This window comes from Podarcis erhardii (assembly GCF_964252035.2).
Source record: "Podarcis erhardii genome assembly, chromosome: 15".
Lineage (NCBI taxonomy): Eukaryota > Metazoa > Chordata > Lepidosauria > Squamata > Lacertidae > Podarcis > Podarcis erhardii.
The window spans coordinates 2,650,145-2,672,382 of NC_138505.1; the positions used below are offsets into that span (position 1 = coordinate 2,650,145).

At 45.9% G+C, this 22,238-nt stretch overlaps 1 protein-coding gene across 4 annotated transcripts in view; it reads left to right on the forward strand.

Moving 5' to 3' along the window:
• The window catches only part of RORC (RAR related orphan receptor C), a 91,612-nt gene that overhangs the window by 49,934 nt on the left and 19,440 nt on the right, over positions 1–22,238 (forward strand). The gene's annotated exons all lie outside the window — the stretch shown is intronic.

A 22,238-nucleotide genomic window follows, 5' to 3' on the forward strand; every position in this document is an offset into this window, starting at 1 on the left:
ACTCTTAAAATCAGTATATAACTTCTTTCCAAAAGGTGGTCAGGATCAAGCCCATCCACTTAATTTACAGCCACCCTTTTCTGCATTTCAGTAGAAGATGTATTTCTGATATCCAGCTCTGTCTTATGCAACTGAAGCTATTCATATTTTCTTAGCACTGCCACACTCCCACATGCTTTAATCTTCTTGCATCTGGTCCACAAATATTTCTGTGTTTGTTTTTTTAAAAAAATGTGTCATCTTTAAAGCTAATTGTTTGAATTAACTACTAATTCGGCGTGTTTCTCTGCACTCTGAAAGTCATTCTTAAACTATTTTTATTATTGTTGGCCTCTTCAAAAGGGCTCTTATGAAACAGTTCTATGTTTAGGCAATTAAAAATAAATCTAAAATTAAAATATTTGGCGCTAGTCCTCAAGGTGTTTTAGTGGGGGGGGGGCTCAGATTCAATATAAAGCGGTCTGGATGATTTTGTGGTATTTAGCAAATGCCCAGGCAAGTATCTACAGGCAGGAACTGAAACTTGAATCTTGAAACTGGTTGCCGCTAGTCCTGATGGCGAGGTGACAAATTCAGAAGTAAGCTGGGTTGTTTCATTTTGTCATACTTAGTAATAGCAGCTAGTAAGGAGCTCTGATATACTTGAATGAATGGGTTATCTGTTGTGGTCGCTGAGCGATAGAAGTGAACACACAATTAAAGTATGCAGCTGGTTATAACAACACGGAAATATAATGGTGATGTATCTTTACGAGGACTTGGGGAAAGAAAAGAAAAGAAAACAATCCCTAACTGATGCATAAATTTTGGGAACTGAACTCAAGACAAAGAAATGAGGTAGTCCTCAACACCTTTTTCAGCCTTAAAAACTAGCAATGTTGTTTTTAAACATGAAATCACACAAATCAGCATTGTGAATCTTCCAAAATCAACAGAGCCCAGGAACCGAATGTCAGCAAAATACCGATGGTTTCATCCAGTGAAGCCCCACTCAGAGTTGCACCCATTGAAATTAAGAAGCCTAACTCAGTCGTGTATATGAACTTCATTGGGTCTACTCGGCGTAGGACTAGCATCGAATACCACCTGTACATTCCACCCCACTAGAAACTGACCCGAAAAATTGTCCAGATCTACACTGTGTGTGTTTTGCAGCCATCGCCATAAGACGGGAAGAAGTGTCCCTTAACCAAAAAAACATACCTAATCTATAGAAAGGAGCTCTTAAATTAGGCATCCCCAAACTTGGCCCGCCAGATGTTTTGGGACTACAACTCCCATCATCCCTAGCTAGCAGGACCAGTGGTCAGGGATGATGGGAATTGTAGTCCCAAAACATCTGGCGGGCCGAGTGCCTGTCTTAAATCGAGAGAGAATCGACCTCTCTCTCTGCACTCCCTATACAAGTTATGATGCAAAAGGACTTGATCGGCAGCCTGTTGCTCCAGCTCCACTCAGACAAAAGCATCTGTTAACTCCAGTCTTCTCAAATCGTCCATTTATACAGGAAGCTGCGTTCTAGTGGGTCAGACCACTGGTCTATCTATCTCAGTATTGTATACACTGACTGGCAGCTACTCTTCCAAGAGAAGCTGAAAATAGAATGCTGTCCAGGGTTGTAAAGACTGCAGAGAGAATAACTGGGCGCACTCTTCCCACCTTGGATCAAATCTATGCTTCCAGGTGCCATAAGAAAGCGGCAGAGATAGCGCAGGATAGTGCACACCCCGGAAATGATCTCTTTCAGCTTCTGCCTTCTGGAAGAAGGTACAGGGTTATAAAGACCAGGACCAGCCGCCTGAGAAACAGTTTCTATCCAAATGCGATTTTGGTTCTAAACACAGCATAAGGGGTCTCTATAGTATAGTGTATTTTAAAATGGGGTTTCAGAGTTTTTAGGGGGGTTTGAATGTTTATGTAGTTTTTATGTAGTTTTATGTAGTTTTTCAATTTCATTGTTCTGCATGGGACAATGACAATAAAGATATCTTATAATCATATAATTTCAGGCAGGAGATTTCTCCCAGCCCTACCAGAAGATGCTAGGAGTGAACTGGGAACCTTCTGCGTGCAAAGCAGATGTTCACTCAACTACAACCCTTAAATTATCAATTTCGGAAGGCAGCTCATTGTGACGAGTGAGCACAGACGCATCCTTGTGTTTTGGAGGTGGTTAATTTATGCTACGATGAAGCTCTACTGATCCCATAATTCAGGGATTCCTTGGCTTCAGTGATGCTGCAGATTGTGAGTTTTCTAACTTTCACAGAAGGAAGTATTGGGCCCTGTCTTGAAACCATGATTTCCCAACACGTCTATAGAAAGGAAAATCTTTTCTATCTCTCTTTCATTCATTGACGGAAGTCTTGAGAACTTCCTTTGCTAGGAAGTTAAAGAGCAAAGCAAAGCTCAGGAACATTGCAAAAAAAGAACTATAACCCAAATAGTTTGGGAAAAAGGCAGGATATAAATGCATTAAGTAAATAAAAATAAATTGGATCGGCGGGAGAATATTATTATGGTTCTTTTTATTTTTGCTGCAACATTTTGGGTTGCATTTTTTAAAAAACACAGAGATTTGGAAAAAAAACCAGAAAGGGAATGTAGATTTCCTCCCCCGCTTGAAGAACTATCTTTTTCCACAAATTCCTCCAGGTTCTTTGAGATCTGTCAGAGAAGCATTGCTGACTTCCCCTTATATAACATCTGGAAGGATGGGTCCCTTAATATCACAAGCATGAATATGTTCAGCCCATTATGGCCTCTGCTTTAAAAGCAGCTTCTAATTTTTTTGTTGCTGGGGCGACTGTGGTTGGGCAAAAGTGTCAATTTCAGTTTCTCTCATCTTCTTTTTCTTTTTCATTTTTCCACTGCAAAGTTCAGTTCTGCACATTCCCACACCAGTCTGTGATCGTTATTTTTCAGAAAGAAAAGGTCCCACTGAATATTCGTCAGCGTTTTTGCGAAGGTTTCTTCTAATATCCACAAATTTGTGTGGCACTTTGCCAATGCATCCATTTCCCCCCCCCCAAAAAAAAAAACACAGCACAACTTTGTGTGCCATTTTCACATTCATATGGCTTTCTATGCACATTTTATTCTGGCAACTTCCTTTTTGTATACAAAAAGATCTGCTTTACAAAACTCTGAGAAGGACGGATTTTGGAGGATGGGTTTGTTTTGAATTCCTGTATCGTTTTGCAAAGTTCAGCGTTGGCGGGTCCACTTTTAGGTGTGAAATGGATTGCATTTCTCCCCTCGCTCCTACATACAACATGACCCAAGTTTTACGTCATTCTGATCTTTGCCTTTTTATTTTATTCCTACCTTTGCTCTTCAGACACCTCTTTGAGAGTGTTTTGCTTTCTTGATTTAGCAGTGCAGAGTCGCATTAAATGGGAGTCCTACTGAGAGTTAATGAGCGCAACTACCGTAGGTTCGTTAATTTCAGTTGCTATAAGCTGAGCAATTGGACACAACACTGATAAGTTTGTGTATGATGATGATGATGCTACAAAAGATACCTGATGAAGTGTTTCCACCCCCATCATTCTGCCTGGAAACTGAGGTCCAGCTCCGAGGGCCTTCTGGCGGTTCCCTCATTGCGAGAAGTGAGGTTACAGGGAACCAGGCAGAGGGCCTTCTCGGTGGTGGCACCCGCCCTGTGAAATGCCCTCCCACCAGATTTCAAAGAGAAAAATAACAACCAAACTTTTAGAAGACATCTGAAGGCAGCCCTGTTTAGGGAAGCTTTTAATGTTTAATAGGTTATTGTATTTTAGTGTTCTGTTGGAAGCCACCCAGAGTGGCTGGGGAAACCCAGCCAGATGGGCGGGGTATAAATAAATTATTATTATTATTATTATTATTATTATTATTATTATTATTATTAAATAGGAATTTACCTAGGTCAGGGATGAGGAATCTGGGGGTCTCTATACATTGCTAGGCTTTCATAATCCCTGACTGCTAGCTATGCAAACTGATGGGACTTAGAGTCCAACAGCATCTGTCTCCACCAACACCAACACCACTTGTCTAAGCCCACATTTAAATCTCTGCTAGGACTTCCAAAACCTTCGCTTCGACTCAGCGGTACCCTCTTTCGCTTGCCCCGTCCACAAGTTTGTTCTCAAGGAAACACTTTGCGCTTGAGTTAACAACGTCGTTCCCGCTCCCCACCACTTAAATTTTCGGCAGGCGCCCAGAAACCAGAAAAGTCGTTCCTTTGGCAATCTCCCCAAAGGAGATCACTGCTCACTCTGCTTAAATCCTTTCCGTGCGCAAAACGCCTCTCTCTGGGGCTTTGAAAAGGGTGTGAAGACTTCAAAATTAGTTGCCACCTTCCGTTTTTCTGCGTGTGGTGAAATGGGCACCGTTTTTTTAAGGCTCCCCCCTCCTCTTGCTTTCCTTCTCACCCCCCCCGACCCACACTTTCCTTCCCACTCTCTGTTCTGAGAAATAAATGCCTTTCATCTGTGTCAGATAAAATCTGCTAGGCTAATCTGTCACAGCCTATCTGATGAGAGGTAGGGGATCCCAAGGTTTTGCAAAAGGTCGTGGGCAAGTTTAATTTTAGTGTGTGTAGTTTTAATGTTATATTGCTGATTGCGGCTGTTCTCTCTCCCCATCCCCAATTCCTCATAGTTGTTCCCTACATTGTTCCCTTTACCTTCCTGCACAATTTACAATTGCTAGCTGGTACTGGTGAGAACACAGTGACCCCTGGTGGCCTAAAGGTTCTTCGCAACGGGTGGCCCTGATCCCAAGATCTTCCGCTTTGCATTTGGACAGGGCGAGGGAAAAGGTCTTCCATGGGTGCATGGGAACCTGGATGCTTCCGATTCAGTAGGGCAGCATTCTTATGCCCCTATTTAAATCTGTCTTCCATTCAGAGCCATGAGGACTGGAATCCCACCCCCCGGAATCAAATAACATGCAAATAAGATGCTAAACCTACTTTATAGTCCATTATGTTTGTGGAAGTGGCTTTTGTGTCATAGGAAAGCTCAAATATCATGCGGAATTAAACAGGGAAACACATTTTTAATGGAATCGAAAAACACTGAATCGTATAATTGTAGAGTTGTAAGGGACCCCAGGGTCATCTAGTCCAACCCCCGGCAATGCAGCCATCTCAACTGGAAGCATCCATGACAGACGGCCACCGAACATCTGCTTAAACACCTCCAAGGAAGGAGAGACCACAACTTCCCAAAGGAGACCGTTCCACAGTCAAACAGCCCTTACCATCAGAAATTCCCCTCTGATGTTTAAGCATGTGTGGTAGTCCATTGGTTTCCTAGCATTAGTTTCTGCGCAGTGCGGAAACTCAAATATAACACAGAAATTACTGGTTAGGGAAATGTTGGGGAGATGGAATAAACTGCCCTGGGGGGGTTGCACCCGGAACCGGTCCGGGAGCCACCCATGGGCTCCTTTCAGAGAAGGTTTTTCCCGTTCGCAGGGGGCTGAAAAGAAGGGATGTGGGGAGAAAGCCTTGAGGGGGTTGATGGAACTCGGATGTGGGTTGACGCCATGCGCCAGCAGACCGAAATGTTAAAGCAACAGGAGGGAATTGAGGGGGGAGGCTTGTTTTCAAGGCCTGCCGGAGGAACCAGCGAGCTCCTCTTTGAAGCGTCAGCTCTGTGGCTTAAGCTTCGCATGCAAACCCTCCTCCTCCATTCCTCGTGGCAGTTTTGCCCCCCACCGCACTGCCGCCGCTTATAGCACCCGTCGGAGACCCCCTCAAGTTGCCGTCGGAGACCCCCTTTTAAAGCATGCACCTGCCTGCGGAGAGCTTTGCAGCACCTCTAGAGTCCGGTGGGTTTGTGGTGGCCACAAGCACCTCTGTAGGTTTTGCAGGCAGCCCTGTTTAGGGAAGTTTTTAACAACTGGTGTTTTTGTTTTGTTTTGTTTTTTCAAAAAAAATTATTGGTTTTCCACATTTATCACAAAATGACATGACGAAACACACAACAAAGAAAAACACACTACAATACAATAAAATTAAACACAAAAAAGGAATTATTTCTTCTAATACCTAATTCTCATAACATTGCTAACTGACTTCCTCAAATCCTCTCTAACTGAATTTCATTATATCACATTTATAACAGTTCTCCAAGTTCATATTTCTAATAATATTAACTCCTTTCATTTACTAATCTCTTCTCCTTTATTAATATTCCAATGTTTACTACCACATATCCTTATTCTACTCCTAGGCCTATTTGTTACTTTCAAGGATTTTCTCTTTATCTTATATTACAATATTTAGCTAAATATTCTTTGAATTTATTCCAGTCCTCTTGTGTCTCCTCTTCTTTCTGGTCGTAAATTCTTCCAGTCAGGTTGGCCAGCTCCAAAAATCCAACATCTTCATCTGCCATTTTTCTATTGTTGGTATTTCTTGCGATTTCCAATTTTTGGCTAATAACGACTGATGTTTTAATGTATTTTTAACCTTCTGCCGCCCAGAGTCCATGGGGAAACCCAGCCAGATGGGCAGGGTAGAAATATTATATTATTATTTTTTATTATTTACTCCCCTTGAGAAATGTTAAGCAGATAGATCAGGGGGCAGGAAGCTTCGTCTTTGAACATATTTGGCCCCCATCATCCAGCCTGGACACAGAGGTCCAGCTCCAAGGACCTTCTGGCGGTTCCCTCATTGCAACAAGTGAGGTTATAAGGAACCAGGCAGAGGGCCTTCTCGGTGGTGGCACCTGCCCTGAGGAACGCCATCCCATCAGATGTCAAGGAACAATCTGACTTTTGGAAGACTTCCGAATGCAGTCCTGTTCAGGAAGGGTTTTAATGTTTGATATTCTTTGTGTTTTAATATTCTGCTGGGAGCTGCCCAGAGTGGCTGGGGCAGCCCAGTCAGATGGGTGTGGGTGAATAATAATAATAATAATAATAATAAGTGAGACTGAGGCCCACACTCCCTTCTTGGCAGACTTCCTGAGGGCTGCTTGCCTGTGATGGACAGGGCCAGAGGTTTAAGTGAGGGGGGGGTGACACATGCATTTTCTCCTTTGTATGGTACTCTAGTTTCCACACACACAAACGCACAGGCCACATTCCTCCAGGTAAAGCACTATGGTGCCACTTTAAGCAGTCCTGGCTTTCCCCAGAGGATTCTGGGAGCTGTAGTTTGTGACGTGTGCAGAGAGTGGTCAAGAGAGCCACTATTTCTCTTGGAGAACTGCAGTTCCCAGAGTTCCCCTGAGAAGAGAGGTTGGCTGTTAAATCTCTCTGGCCCCTGCAAGAGGGAGTTCCATAGTTCAACTAAAGAAATGCTTTCTTATCTCTGCCCTGAATTTTCCAACATTCGGCTTCATTGGCTGTCTGCAAGTTCTAATGTTAGGAGAGAAAGAGAGGGAAGCTATTCTCCATCCACCTTCTCCGTGCCACACATAATTTTATAACCTTCTGTCTTGTGGTCTCTTTCTTACTTTTCTTCAAACGTGTTTCTAAAGCCTGTGTCCCCATTCACTGGCTAGAAATGCCGCCGAATAAGATTTCTATAGAGATGTCCTCTGCCTTGAATAATTTCAGGGTGGCTGCTTGCAACGTTAAACCGCTATATTGTTTTGCGTGTTTTATTTGATTCCATTTATGAATCACCTCCGGTGAAATACCTCAAAGCGATTTCTCCGTTAAAAAACGCAGAGAATAAAAACAATGCGCCGAAATACGAGGAAACGGATACTTTAAAAAGACAGCCATCAAAACACAGCAAATGAAGAACGAGAAAAAGAACGAGAGCAGATATCACAGATATACACACACGCAAAAAACCATGACCTTTCTAGCGTTTGGTAATGATGCAAACTTCCTAATTTCACTCTGCCGAATTAATACCTGTAGTTGTGTGGGAGAGGACTGAGCTTTTGGTTGAGTCCGAAACAAATCAATTCAAAAGTGCTGATCTAATTGAGTTCGGGAGTTTGATATCATCATCTTACCTGGTTGGCCCCAGTGAAAACAGGATGCTGGACTTTGAAGGGCGTTGGGCCTGATCCAGCTACAGAGCTCTTCTTATGGAACCTCCAGGTCCAGAGGCAGTCTATCTGGATTTGCAGGTTCTTAAGGGCATGTGGCCACTGTAGGAGCAGAATCCTGGGCTAGATGGGCCCCTCTGGCCTGATCCAGCCACAGAGCTATAGAACCATGGAAGTATAGAATTGGAAGGGACCCTGCAAATCATCTAGTCCCAGCCCTCTGCAATGCAGGAATATGCAGGTGTACCATACAGGGATCAAACCTGCAACCTTGACGTTGTCAGGACCACCCTCCAACAAACTGAGCTCTTCTGGTGTTCTTATAATAATAATAATAATAATTTATTATTTATACCCCGCCCATCTGGCTGGGTTTCCCCAGCCACTCTGGGTGGCTTCCAGCAGAACACTAAAATACAATAACCTATTAAACATGAAAAGCTTCCCTAAAGAGGGTTGCCTTTAGATGTCTTCTAAAAGTTTGGTAGTTGTTGTTCTCTTTGACATCTGGTGGGAGGGTGTTCCACAGGGTGGGGGCCACCACCGAGAAGGCCCTCTGCCTGGTTCCCTGTAACTTGGCTTCTTGCAGCAAGGGAACCGCCAGAAGGCCCTCAGCGCTGGACCTCAGTGTCCTTACTTCTTTGGGGATGGAGTTTGAAAGATCTATTTATTTTGTTGCATTTACATCCTAGCCTTTTCCCCCAAGGAGTTCAAGGTGGCAAGCACAGCTTTCCCTGTCCTTATTTAATCCCCACAACACCCGTTTAAAGTAGGCTGAGAGTGAACGAGTGGCCCAGTGTCACACCCAGTGAGTGGGGGTTTCAGCTCTGGTCCCTCCCAGGTCCTAATCTTACACTCTAACCACTGCACCACCACCAATAGCTCTCTAAAAATAAGCACCTCTGTAGATTTTTGCTGTGCAACTCTCCAGCTAAGGAATGTGCCCAAGGAAAGGCATACGACAGAGTAGAGTATGCCGAGAAACGCATGCATTCGTGAAAATGATGTACAAAACCATTCTACGAGGAGGAATTGTTCGGCAGAAATAGGGGGAATTGCACGCAGAGGTATAAGGGGAAATTTGTCACAAAATGGTTTTTCATGAGGACTGCCTTAAAGAAAAAGGAAAGGAAAGAAATTCGCAAACCAATATGGAGAACGGAACTTAAAATTGGAGATCAAATATTTATTGTTATGGTCAGTGACCGGCCTTAAGTTTGGAGAAATGGGAAACTAGGAGAAAGTGGAATTATCCCATCCCCGTTTGCACCTGTGATTTGAACCCTCCCACTTACATTTATTCCAAGATAGATAGATAGATAGATAATGGTGTTAAGTTATTGGCAGTTTTGCTTCCAAGCCCTTTCCTAATGGTCCATAAGATGGGAATTTCATTTCCCACAGCTGCCACGCACTGGGTCAGCATTTATATTATGTGCTACGGCCCCAAGGCCTTCCGTTCAGACCCCATTAGTGTAAAAGAATGGGGGGCAGCCAAAATGATCAAAGGGGTGGAGCAACTCACCTGTAAGATAAGGGGGCAGCGTTTGGGACTTTTTGGTTTAGAGAAAAGTCAAGAAGGAAGTAACTTGATAGAGGTTTATGAAACGATACTTCTCTAGAGGGTAGGACTCAAACCCGTGGCTTCAAGCTACAAGAAAGGAGATTCCCACTAAACATTCAGGAAAACTTTCTGACGGTAAGAGCTGTTCGACAGTGGAACAGACGCCCACTAGAAGTGGTGGGCTCTCCTTCCTAGGAGGTGTTTAAGCAGAGGTTGGGTGGCTATCTATCAGGGATGCTTTAGCGGAGATTCCTGCATTCCAGGGGGTTGGACTAGATGACCATCGGGTCCCTTCCAATTCTATGATTCTGTGAAAGTGGATAAAGAAAATGTTTTCCTCCCTGTCGTAACACTAGAATTTGTGGACTTCCAAGGAAGCGGAGTGTTGGGAGATTCAGGAGAGATGAAAAAAAAGTCCTTAATCCAGTGCATGGTTAAACTGCACAGCAGGCAGAGATGGCCGCCATCTTGGGCGGCTGTATTTATCTTTTAATAAATTTTATTAAGGTGTGTAGAGGGGAAATGCCAAACTTAAAATCTTTTGCCTTTTTAAAAAACCGAACCAGGACTTTTATCTAGGTACTATAAAAACACAAAGGGGCAGGATGGGGAGAAAGAAATAGAGGAGAAAGAAAGAAAGAAAAAAAGAAAGAAAGAAAGGAGGTTAAAAGAGAAAGATAGAAAAATAAGATTCAGAAACTAAAGAACCTCCAATTCTTCCTCCATCCACTATGCAGAAACAAAATTCACTTCGTCCAATCTGACATATAACACCTCACAAAGCAACTTTCTATAAACAAACATTAATCTTACATCCTCAAACCAGCGCAGGTGTCTTTAAAAGAGGATTAATTGATTGTGATGTTATGTAAACTGTGTTACTTTTACTGTTGTTAGCCGCTCTGAGCCCGGCTTCGGCTGGGGAGGGCGGGATATAAATAAAAGTTGTTTATTATTATTATTGTTGTTGTTGTTGTTGTTGTTATTCGATCAATTCAAAGGCCATCCGTGTCTGGTCGCCACGTTGGCTGGGCTTCCACAGGTGGGCGAAGGGCTGATCTAGTCTTGGTTGCTGCAACTGCGGCCACTTTGTTTGGGTGCCGAGATCACTGCAGTCGTGTTCCTGTTTTGTGAGTCACGATCAAAGGGATAAACGACTGACGGCAGAGGAACTTTTGCTTGGGGGCAAATCGCCGCCGGTAAGGGGCGAGGCAGCAAAGCTGAATCATAGAGCTGTGGGAAGACAGGCTTGGGTCAGAGACAGGTTGCGGGGCGAGAAGCAAGGAAATATGAAGACACACATATTTTCCAAAATAATCCTCCCTGCCTTTTTGAAGCCTGTGTTCAAATCGGGTTCATATTCAGTTTTCGGGTTTCCCATCTGGGTGGCCTCTGTGGAAACAGTATACTGGGTTGATTCAACTGGGGTCTTCTTCGGTCCTTATGGAACCTCCAGGTCCAGAATAGTCTATCTCGATTCTTAGATTCTTCAGGGCATTTGGCCACTGTGAGAATAGGGTGCTGGGCTCATTCAGCACAGCTCTTCCAATGTTCTTCATTTCCTCTATTTTTTAAAAAATATATATTTTTATTGGTTTTTGACATACAAAATTTATAAAACATACCACACAATTTATCGCAAATACATTCTTATTGGACTTCCATCAGCACCTCTGACAATCCTCCGTCTTAATCACTTCTTACGCATTTCCTAACTTAATATTGCCTTTACATTCTTAACATATCCCATCTCCTTCTCCATTTTTGCAATATTTCTAATATTATTCCTCACAGAACTTCTTGCAAACCTACAAACGTCGTCTGGTCATCACAAATACTTTTCAAATAATCTGTAAATTTCCTCCAGTCCTCGGTAAACTTCTGGTCCCACTAGTTTCAGATCCTTCCCGTTAGTTTGTCAAGTTCCGCATAGTCCATTAATTTCATCTTCCATTCTTCCATCGTCGGTAATTCTTCTTGCTTCCATTTTTGGGCCAATAGTATTCTTGCTGCTGTTACTGCATATAGAAAAAGCTTACATTCCTTTCTATTTATATCGTTTCCAACAATACCCAAGAGAAATGCTTCTGGTTTCTTTATAAATGTATATTTCAACATTTTTTTCAACTCATATATTATCTCCCAGAAGCATTTCACTTTTTTACATTCCAACCACATGTGATAAAATGTTCCCTCTTTTTCCTTACATTTCCAACATTTATTACTAACTTTATACATTTTTGCTAACTTCACTGGTGTAATATACCATCTATACATCATTTTCATCACATTTTCTTTTAGTTCATTACATTACATTCTTTTAGTGCAGTAAACTTTAAGCCTTCCTTCCATAATTTTATCCAATCATTCAACGGTATATTATACTAAAAATCTTTGGCCCAATGAATCATAACCGACTTAACCTCCTCATTTCCTCTATTATTTGGGGAATGTTGGTGAAAATCAATTTTTTAAAAAATGACAAGATGGAGTATAATGGGGTGAGCAATAAGTATAATGCAGCAATTAATAAGATGAGAATAAAGATAAGAATAAAAACACCAGGGCGCGAGGGGTGGGAAGTCAAAAAGGGAAATATAAGTGAATGATATACTGTATGTGAGGTAAACTTGTTAAAAACCTTTGAAAAAATGTAATAAAAATTAATATTTTTAAAATGTTTTATGAGACAATCGCACCCCCCCCCAAAAAAAAATGCATTTTAGGAAAAATGGTGTGTAAAATATTGCCACATTTTTGTGAGGAGTTTAAGATAAAATTGCAAACTCGGGTGGAAAACAGGAGAAATTGCGAGAAATGGAAAAGTTTCTCCGTCGTCAACCTGAAGTTCCCAGCAACTGGTACCCAAAAGCATCCTTTCTCTGGCAGTGGGGGAAGAGGCAGGTGAGCTTTGCCCCGCAGGTGAGGTTCTGCTGTGATAGCAACCCTGCTCTTTACGAGAGCAGCCAAAGATTCAGGCAGTTGGTGTACACATCCTGGGCTCAGTGGGGCACGGTCATCATTGGGGCAATAAGGAGGAGTCTATTTCAGTGGGTATACTCTGAGTCAAGAGACGCGGGTGGCGCTGTGGGTTAAACCATAGAGCCTAGGACTTGCCGATCAGAAGGTCGGCAGTTCGAATCCCCGCGACGGGGTGAGCTCCCATTGTTCAGTCCCAGCTCCTGCCAACATAGCAGTTCAAAAGCATGTCAAAGTGCAAGTAGATAAATAGGTACCGCTCTGGCAGGAAGGTAAACGGCGTTTCCGTGCGCTGCTCTGGTTCGCCAGAAGCGGCTTAGTCCTGCTGGCCACATGACCTGGAAGCTGTACGCCGGCTCCCTTGGCCAGTAAAGCAAAATGAGTGCCACAACCCCAGAGTCATCTGTGACTGAACCTAATGGTCAGGGGTCCCTTTACCTTTACCTTTTCCCATGTACTATCTGAAACCAGAATGAACTACACCCTTGTTCTGTGCACCTCAGTATGGTCTACACGAGGCATGTCCAACTCCCAAGAGACTGCGATCTAAAGGTAAAAAAGGTAAAGGGACCCCTGACCATTAGGTCCAGCCAGCTGAAAAAGCCCTGGCTCTGATTAAGGCCAGCCTAACCTCCCTGTGGCCCGGGACCTCCAAGATGTTTTTATTGGAAGACTGTAAGGTCCTCCGTGGGACATACCAGGAGAGGCGGTCCCGTAGGTACAAGGGTCCTAGGCCGTGAAGGGCTTTAAAGGTTAAAACCAGCACCTTAAACCTGATCCTGTACCCCACCGGGCGCCAGTGCAGCTGGTATAGCACCGGGTGAATGTGATCTCGCAGCGAAGACCCCGTAAGGAGTCTCGCCATGGCATTCTGCACCCGCTGGAGTTTCTGGGTCAGTCTCAAGGGCAGCCCCACGTAGAGCGAGTTACAATAATCAAGTCTGGAGGTGACTGTCACGTGGATCACAGTGGCCAGATCAGGGTGAGAGAGACACATTCTCGGAGACGGCTATCAGTGGCTGTTAGTCAAGATGGCTATGATCTGCCTCTGCAATTTCAGGCAGTGATGCTTCTGAATGCCAATTACCACAGGAGGGGAGAGTTGCCCTTTTTAAAAAAAAAAAAATTAAAAATTGACTATTTTCACATAACAAATTATTTCAACAATTGTATTCCCCCCCCCATTTCCCCCCTCCCACCCCCACATATCCCCCCTCCCTCCCCCCTATGACTTCCCTCAGTTCCTCTTTCTGGTTTATTAACATATATTGTTCTCTGCATATTGTAAAAATCTCTAAGTTATCCATCTATTACACTAACAAAGAAATTTGTGTATGTTTATTCAAAGCCTGCCAAGGAGTCCAGCTCATTTTGTTGTTTTTTAAGTACTTTGTAAAAGGTTCCCATTCTTCTTTAAAATCACAGCTGTCCTTATCACGTAGTTTGTGCGTCAGTTCTGCCAGTTCCGCATAGTCCATCAATTTCCCTTGCCACAGTTCTTTGGTCGGGATTTCTTCCATCCTTGTGCTATTAAAACTCTTGCCACCGTTGTCGCATACATAAATATATTCTTCATTTTCCTTGGCAGGTCTTTCCCTACAATCCCTAACAAAAATGCTTCAGGCTTTTTTTTTACAAATGTTAATCTAAACATTTTCTTCAACTCGTTATATATCATTTCCCCCCAAAATTTAATTTCTCTACATTCCCAACACATATGATAAAAAGTCCAGGAGGGGAGAGTTGCACTTGTGCTAGGTGCCACGCTTGCAAGTTTCCCATCTAATGCAACAGGCTCTTCTTATGTTCTCAAGGTGCTATGCATGGTTTCCCCTCCCCCCTCGTTTAACCCCTGCAACAACCCTGTGAGGTAGGTTAGGCCGAGAGGCAGGGACTGACCCACCAAAATCCACTTCCTGGGGGATTTGAACCATGGTTTCCCAGGGTCCGCACTTGACCCGCTACACCACCCTGGCTCCTCTTGAGGTTCTCCATCCCCAAGCCTCGCAGGGCTCTTTCCGTCCCAGGACCCCTGGGATCCTGCCGCTCTCGGTCACGGCAAAGGGAGTTTGGGATTGTTTCCCTCGCACCTTCACTCTTGCCAGAGCGCCCGGGCGGACTGAGTAAGACACGCAAAGCGGGTGGGAGTTGGGTTTCCATCTCTGCTGTGTTGTGCGTCTTTCCTGCTTTGATTCATGTGGCGAGAGTGTCAACGACTCAGCCCTCCTCCAGGCTGCTGCTGCTGCGGCTGCCCCTACGCTGCGAGAGGGGGAAGGAAGAGGAGGGGGGGCCATGAATCGGCAGCAATAAACACACAGTCATCTCGAATGCCTCTTTGCCTTTCATCCTGCGTTGCGGTTGGGCTTTGTTTTGCTCTCTCTTTTATAACAGGTGCAATTTTTGAGCGAGAGCAGATTTCGATGCCATGTCGAACGTGCCGGTGGTAGCCTTTCAAACCTAGAGTTGGCCAGGCTCAAAACCCTTTCCTGGCATGTTGTGGACTTCCCAGATACCAAGGGGTGCGGCAGGGACAGGAAGGCAGGCTGTGGTTGGAAAGGTGCGCTCTTCGTCTTCCCAGGAGGTCAGGAAGTGGTGTCAGCAGTGGGATCCCCTCTCTGGGGAAGGGAGGGCTCTGAGCGGGAAGGTACAAACCGAGTGGGAGCCAGTGACTCAGCCATGACCATAACCCCAACATCAGTAAGAGGGGCGGGGAGCATCTGTGATGTTTTCCAGGTGCTAGGACTCCAACTCCCATCAGCCGCCATGAACGCGAGCAACGGTCGAGGGTAATGGCATCGTAGTTCAGGAACAACTGTGGGAATACGTGTCCATTGTTCCTCCTGAAAGGAGCCGTTTGGCTGCTTGGAAGTACCATATTTCTTGCTCCATAAGACGCACCTGACCATAAGGCGCACCTAGTTTTGGGAGGAGGAAAACAAGAAAAAATTATTTTGAATCCCAGAAGCCAGAACAGCAAAGGGGATCTGGCTTCTGGGATACCGTGTGGCTGTTCTGGCTTCTGGGATAACTGCGCCAAGCCTCTTCGGGGCAACGGGATGAAGGCTCCCCCTGCCCAAAGAGGCTGCGCGCGGCGAAAGCAGAAGCCAGGACAGGTGCGTCGCTGAATGGGCGCTGCACAGTTCTCCCTCTCTGCGCAGCGCCTCTCTTTCTCAGGAGAGGCGTTGTGCAGAGAGGTAGAACTGCGTAGCGCCCCTTCAGCAAAGCAGGAGGAGGAACAGAAGGGGCTCCGTTCCTCCTCCAGCTTCTCTGAAGGGGGCTGCGCAGCTCTATCTCTCTGCACAGCGCCCATAAGACACACTCACATTTCCCCTTACTTTTTAGGAGGAAAAAAGTGCATCTTATGGAGCGAAAAATACGGTATTTATAGGTGTCTAGGATCAGAGCATCAGAGAACAGAAAGTGCCGTTAACATCCTCACATTCAGGCCGGCCGCTGGATGGTTCTAACCTGCAAGGAACAACTTGCACATGCAAATGGGCCGTCACAGATTCAAGTGATTGCATTTACAAAAGTCCAGGCTAGGGTTGTGGAACATCAGAATGCCACTTATTATTCAACTCTACACATGAACATTAAGAAAAGGGGAAAAAACTTGCCCCCAAAGGGAAAATCAGGAAAGGGATGGTTTCCCAGGAACCCGAAGCTCAGGGCTGTTCTGGGTGCCTTGGGAAATGAGGGCAGCAGCGGTCTCAGATTGGTCCAGAGTGGCGCTCTGTAGCTTGTTGGGTGCCTGAGGTATATTCAGCTCTCTCTGTTTTGTATAGAAGAACTAGGTGAGTTTTCTTTTTTATAATCTCCTACCCACAGTCTGTCACAGCTGATGCCTGTGCCTTTGTGACCCCAAATACCACAGCTGGGAGTAGAAATGAGCCCCCTTACCGATCACATTCTCCTCGCCACGGCATCCTCTGATGTTATCAGGACCCTTGGCAGTGCACAAACAGCTATACCGCTCCTGGGTCTACTGACATCTTCAGCCCCCCTTAGAAAACACACCAAAAAATAAAATAAAGTTTAGGGTTTCCTGGAAACCAAACCCACACACCCCAGCCTGGGTCTCTGAAAAGCCAACAGGCGCTTTTCTGCCCCACTCACCCGCTGCCGCCCCTCTCGCCTAGTTCACATACCCCCTCGGCGCCTCTTCCCCATGACCCCAATCAGGGAGGGGGGAAAGAGTTGTAAGCCCTGAAGGGCGAAGGGTTAAACGGCCGCATCAAACAGGTTGTCATCTCGACCGGTTTGGGAAACCCTGCTCTTGTGTGCTGGGAGAGTTGCAAGCGATGGTTTGCTTTGAGCCCCACGCCCAAGCCCTGAGGGTGGCTGCTGATGCGTTCCTTGGCGCAGAGCATTTTGGCGCATGCGCTAGCCAGCAGAGAATCGTCCTCTTCTCCCATGTGCAACCGGGAATGCTCATTTGGCTGCCTCCCCAATCCAGGTCCCTTCTGGATTTGGAAAAAACCAGGGATACTTTCCCCCATTTAATAACAAAAGGAGACCCTGCTGAATCATAGAATCATAGAGTTGGAAGAGACCACAAGGGCCATCGAGTCTAACCCCCTGCCAAGCAGGAAACACCATCAGAGCACTCCTGACATATGGTTCAGAGCACTCCTGACATATGGTTCAGAGCACTCCTGAGTCAGGCCAAAGGAGCCCACCTGGGGCAGCATCCTGTTCTCACAGCGGCCAACCAAGTTGCCTGTGGGAAAGTTGCAAGCGGGATCCGAGTGTCACGGTCTGGTCTATGGGCGATCGAAGTCCCAGCTGGGGACGTCGGGACCGGGGGCAAGATGGCGGGGTGGGAGCAGGAACGGGAGTCCAGAAGCCAGGGGTCCGAGGGTCAGGAAGCAGGGAGTCATGAAGTCAAGGGTCGAGAAGCAAGGAGTCACGAAGTCAAGGGTCCGAGGGTCGAGAAGCAGGGAGTCACAAAGTCAAGGTCTGATGTACAGGAAAGAAGGAGCCAAACGCAGCAAGGCAGGAAACGTGTTGCTGTGGCCAAGAGCTGAAGGGAAATGCTGACCTTATATCCCTTCCCGGCTCTTGCCACCAGGTGCAGCGAGTTACCAATCGGCCTCACCTGTGCGGCTGCGCCTTGCCTCTCCAGAACAAAGTTAGGAAGACCCCCGTCCTGCGAAGCCCTACTGGTCACAGGGCCCGGCTCCTGCACACACTCCTGATACTGAACTCAAGGGCGGCTCTCCCCTCCTGCAACTGGTATTCAGAAGCATTGTAGCCGTCGATGCCCCTCTCCTCCATGAATTTGTCTAATTCTCTTTTTGAAGTTGTCCTAGTTGGTGGTTAGGCTGTGGAATCAAGGTCTACAGTTTCTGCACTGCACAGAGAAGGGCTTTCTTTTCTCTGTTTTGAATCTTCCAGCATTTAGCTTTCACTGAATGTCCCCAAGTCCCAGTGTCATGAGAGGGAGGAATTTTTCTCTCTACCCGTTTTCTCTCGGCCAGGCATAATCTTACAGACTTCTACCACATCACCTTTTCCTCGCTTTTTCTCTGCACTAAAAAGTCCCAAACACGATAACCTTTCCTCCTTAAGAAAGTTGTTCCTGGAGTGATACCGATCTAGAAATCTTCTGCTCCGACCTCGTTTTGATTTCCCCATTTTCTCCAGAGAGCTACGCGTCCCTGCACACTTTGATGCATCAGGCCATGAACTCCACCCCTCAGGTCATGGATTCGCAAATGGAAAGGGATAAGAAATGTGGCCAGAAAAAGAGAATGATCTCAGTGCAGTCATAGGTTGCATCTTTCGTTCCTATGCTTTACTTTTCCTGATGCGCGAGAGTGCGTGGACACATTGGGGGACACACCGCACGAACAAAGAACCCTGCTGTGACTTCATGTGATGCCCAGATTGTGTACTTGTTGTGTTTGTCGGTTCAGATGACACCCGACACATACACAATTCACTCATGCCCAAGGGAGCCCATGTTTTCTGTTCGGGGTAGGGCCTTTCAAAGGCACCCTAGTGTGGTGTCCTTGAGAAACGAAGGCAAGATGGTGTCGGGCCCTGTCCGGTTGCTATAGTAACGCAGCCTGGGGTTGCCATCTTCTGTCAGGCAGGCCCTCCAATTTGCCTGGCGTTCTTGATAGTCAGCAGTTTCACAAGAGGGCAGGGAGTTTTCCTGTAGTTTCTGAGCCTGGAGTCAAACCCAGTGACATTTTTCATCCTTTCTAGTTTCTGTAACACCATTTGGCACCCAAAAATCTCTTTGTCGTTTTCTTTCCACCCCGCTCTTCAATTCCCAGTGGCATTACATTCAAGATGGTGGCAACTGGGGGGGGGGCGAATGTGCCCACTTTGGTTTCTCATTCTTTCAGTTTGAGTTCAGTCCTCCGTGTTTCCTCATCAATTTGTGATATGTGTTTTTAAAGTCCTCGTGAAAATTCATCAATGTTTCGGTCCAAAATTTCTCCCGTTGCACACATTTTCATGTGCACTTTTTTAATGCACACATTTCTTTGCAAAACGGTTTCCCCGGTGCATTTTAAGTGTGTTATTTTCACTGAAAAGCATGCATTTCAATGCACGCTTTACACTAGTATAGTATTTTCATGCACACGACTGGCCTAGAGAATTAGATTGCAAAATTCAGAGCAGTGCAAATTTCAAAGGATACTTCTCTAAAAGTGCAGATTTGAGCCACATTCACCCCATACTTTTAAAGCCCTGTTATACCATTTTAAACAGTCATGGCTGCTCCCAGAATTCTTAAATTTGTTAAGGGTTCTGGGAGTAATTAGTCCAGCCCCACAAAGCTGCAATTCTCAGAGTAGTTTAACAATCAATCCCTCTTCTCAGGGAATTTTAGCTCTGTGGGAGAAATTGAAGCACCACCTAACAGCTCTCAGCACCCTTAACAAACCACAGCTCCCAGAATCCTTTGGGGGGGAGCCATGATCATTTAAAATGGTATTATAGTGCTTTAAATATATGGTGCGAACGCAGCTGAAGTGAAGATTGCTTTTCGCTGCAAACAGAACCGAATCTCTTGCCTATCCTGAAGGGCAACAGAGAATTGGGGAGGGGGCTCTGTTTGTCTTGAAAGAGCGGATTTTTAGCACAGCTCCTCGCCCGAAGCGAATGGGGTCCGCCCTCCTTCCTTTTTCTGCTGACGCAAGCGCCGTTTCCGATGAGGCAATGGAAGCTGTGACGCGGAGCTTAGACGGGAATTAACTCCCCGTTTCCGAACCGCATCAGCACGTATATAAAATACAGATACATATATGAATTTTTTTTGCTTATTTGGTTTGTGTGTTTTTGCTCTCCTCTTCATTTTGCAATCGACCCAATCGTGTGCACCCAGAGCTCTGCTGACCTCGCGTCAGGAGGGCGGATTTACTGGCATCAATCTCTGTATAAAAGTGAGAGTTGTTCTTTACTGGCAGAATCTTCAAGGTGGATGGGCTGACTAATTTAGGGGCTGACTCATGCGGCTTCTTGTGGTTCAGGGAAGAAACCACTGGCCTCCGTGGTTTAATTTCCACCCCCCATTCTATTATTAATATGACATTACACTTAGGTAGCAGCAGGTGATGCAATGCAAAAAAAAGTGTCGTTTTCCCTGCCTGTGAAGACCCAGAGACTCTCACGAAGCAGAACAGTGCTCTGAGGGTCTCCTTGCGACAGCCCTGCAAGGTGGACTAAGGCAGGAATGGACAGATGTCAAATTTTCCACATTGACTTCATTATTATTTTTTAAACTAGACTTCCGGGGGCTGGCAACTTGAGTCAGGCGCAAATGACTTAGGTTTGTAGCCAGCAGTATAACTCCCTACTCAGCGTAGACCCGTTGAAATTAATGAGGGTGTGCCACGTGGTGCATGCTCTGGTTATCTCCCGCTTGGTCTACTGCAATGTACTCTACGTGGGGCTACCTTTGAAGGTGACCCGAAAACTGCAATTAATTCAGAATGAGGCAGCTAGACTGGTGATTGGGAGCGGCCGCCGAGACCACATAACACCGGTCCTGAAAGACCTACATTGGCTCCCAGGATGTTTCCGAGCACAATTCAAAGTGTTGGTGCTGACCTTGAAAGCCCTAAATGGCCTCGGTCCATTATACCTGAAGGAGCGTCTCCACCTCCATCATTCTGCCCAGACTCTGAGGTCCAGCTCCTAGGGCCTTCTGGCGGTTCCCTCTCTGCAAGAAGCCAAGCTACAGGGAACCAGGCAGAGGGCCTTCTCGGTGGTGGCGCCCACTCTGTGGAACTCCCTCCCACCAGATGTCAAAGAGAAAAATAACTACCAAACTTTTAGAAGACATCTAAAGGCAGCCCAGTTTAGGGAAGCTTTTAATGCTTAATTGGTTACTGTATTTCAGTGTTCTGTTGGAAGCTGCCCAGAGTGGCTGGGGAAACCCAGCCAGATGGGCGGAGTATAAATTATTATTATTCTTATTATTATTTTCAGTGGATCTGTTTGAGTAGGACTAAGATGAGGTGTAGCTCATAAGACCTAGCCCTGCAGCAAAACACACCCACTCCAGATCTAATTTCTACCCACACACTTGAGCTGAGAGACAAGGCTTGTGCTCACATTACTCTGGACACGGGTGCAAGCCGCCTCTCTGCACATGGGCAAGGGGTCATGTGAAAGAGTGCAGGACGCTGGACCAGATGGGTCCTTGGGGTCTGATCCAGCAGCCAAGCTCTTCTTAACGTCGTATAAAATGCCGTGACAAAGGGTGGGAAAATAGATTTTCTTGTGCTTCTGTCTCACATCTGGGGGGGTCTTTCGTCCCCCCCCCTTCCCACAGCCACCTGCAGAGGTATGATGCAGCCCCTTTTGTGTGGTTTGCTGCGCCGACATCCCTGCCTCCGCACGGTGGGTTCTCCCCGGAGCCACCCCAGGGTGGTTAAACATTTCTGGTGCAAGGAGCGAGGGGGTCGGTCTGCCTCAAAGCAGCTGCCTCGTTGCTCCCCCTGCCATCGCTCGCCGCAGCTGAGCTGCGGTTATTCAGCGGGGTCAGCAGAGAAATGGTCTCTGCACGCGCTTTGGGGCACTGTTGTCGGCGACATTTGCCACTCGCGGCTCGTGGTCCCGGGGCTGCGCGGTGGCTTTGAAAAAGAAGGTTCTGCAGTTTAGGGACTTGGGAAAGGACCCAGGAGTCCTGGGGCGACTTTTAGCATGATAGCAAAGGCAGAACCATCTCAATTGCAAGCGAAAAACCAAAATGACCCAAAAGGGGTCGAGGGGAAGAAATTCACAAATTCATGGCATATTTTTGGTCGCCAGCATGAAAGCAACAAGAGAGGAACCAACATTTTGGTTCCCTGGGAGTGAGATTTGGAGATATTGGGGTTTATTCCATTTATATTCTCACACACAACACAGATCCTTTTAACTCTGCCCCAAACCTGTGTAGGGGATTTTTTGGGAAATATCCAGGCAGCGGCATTGTGTAACTTACATAAGGCAGGCAGGCAGCCCCAGACTAAGGGCCCTGCTAAAAATCTGTATTCACGCCATCCTTTTCAGTTTGCAAAAGCACTGAGCTATTTCATTGGTCCTAACAGCAACTCTGGGGACCTAGGCCCATTTTCCTGCAAAACTGAGAGGTAATGATTTCTCCGTGGTGACTGGTTCAGGCAGGATTCGAACTCAGGTCCCTGTGAAAGTTGGGGAGGTTTCTTTTGGTTCCTAGAAAG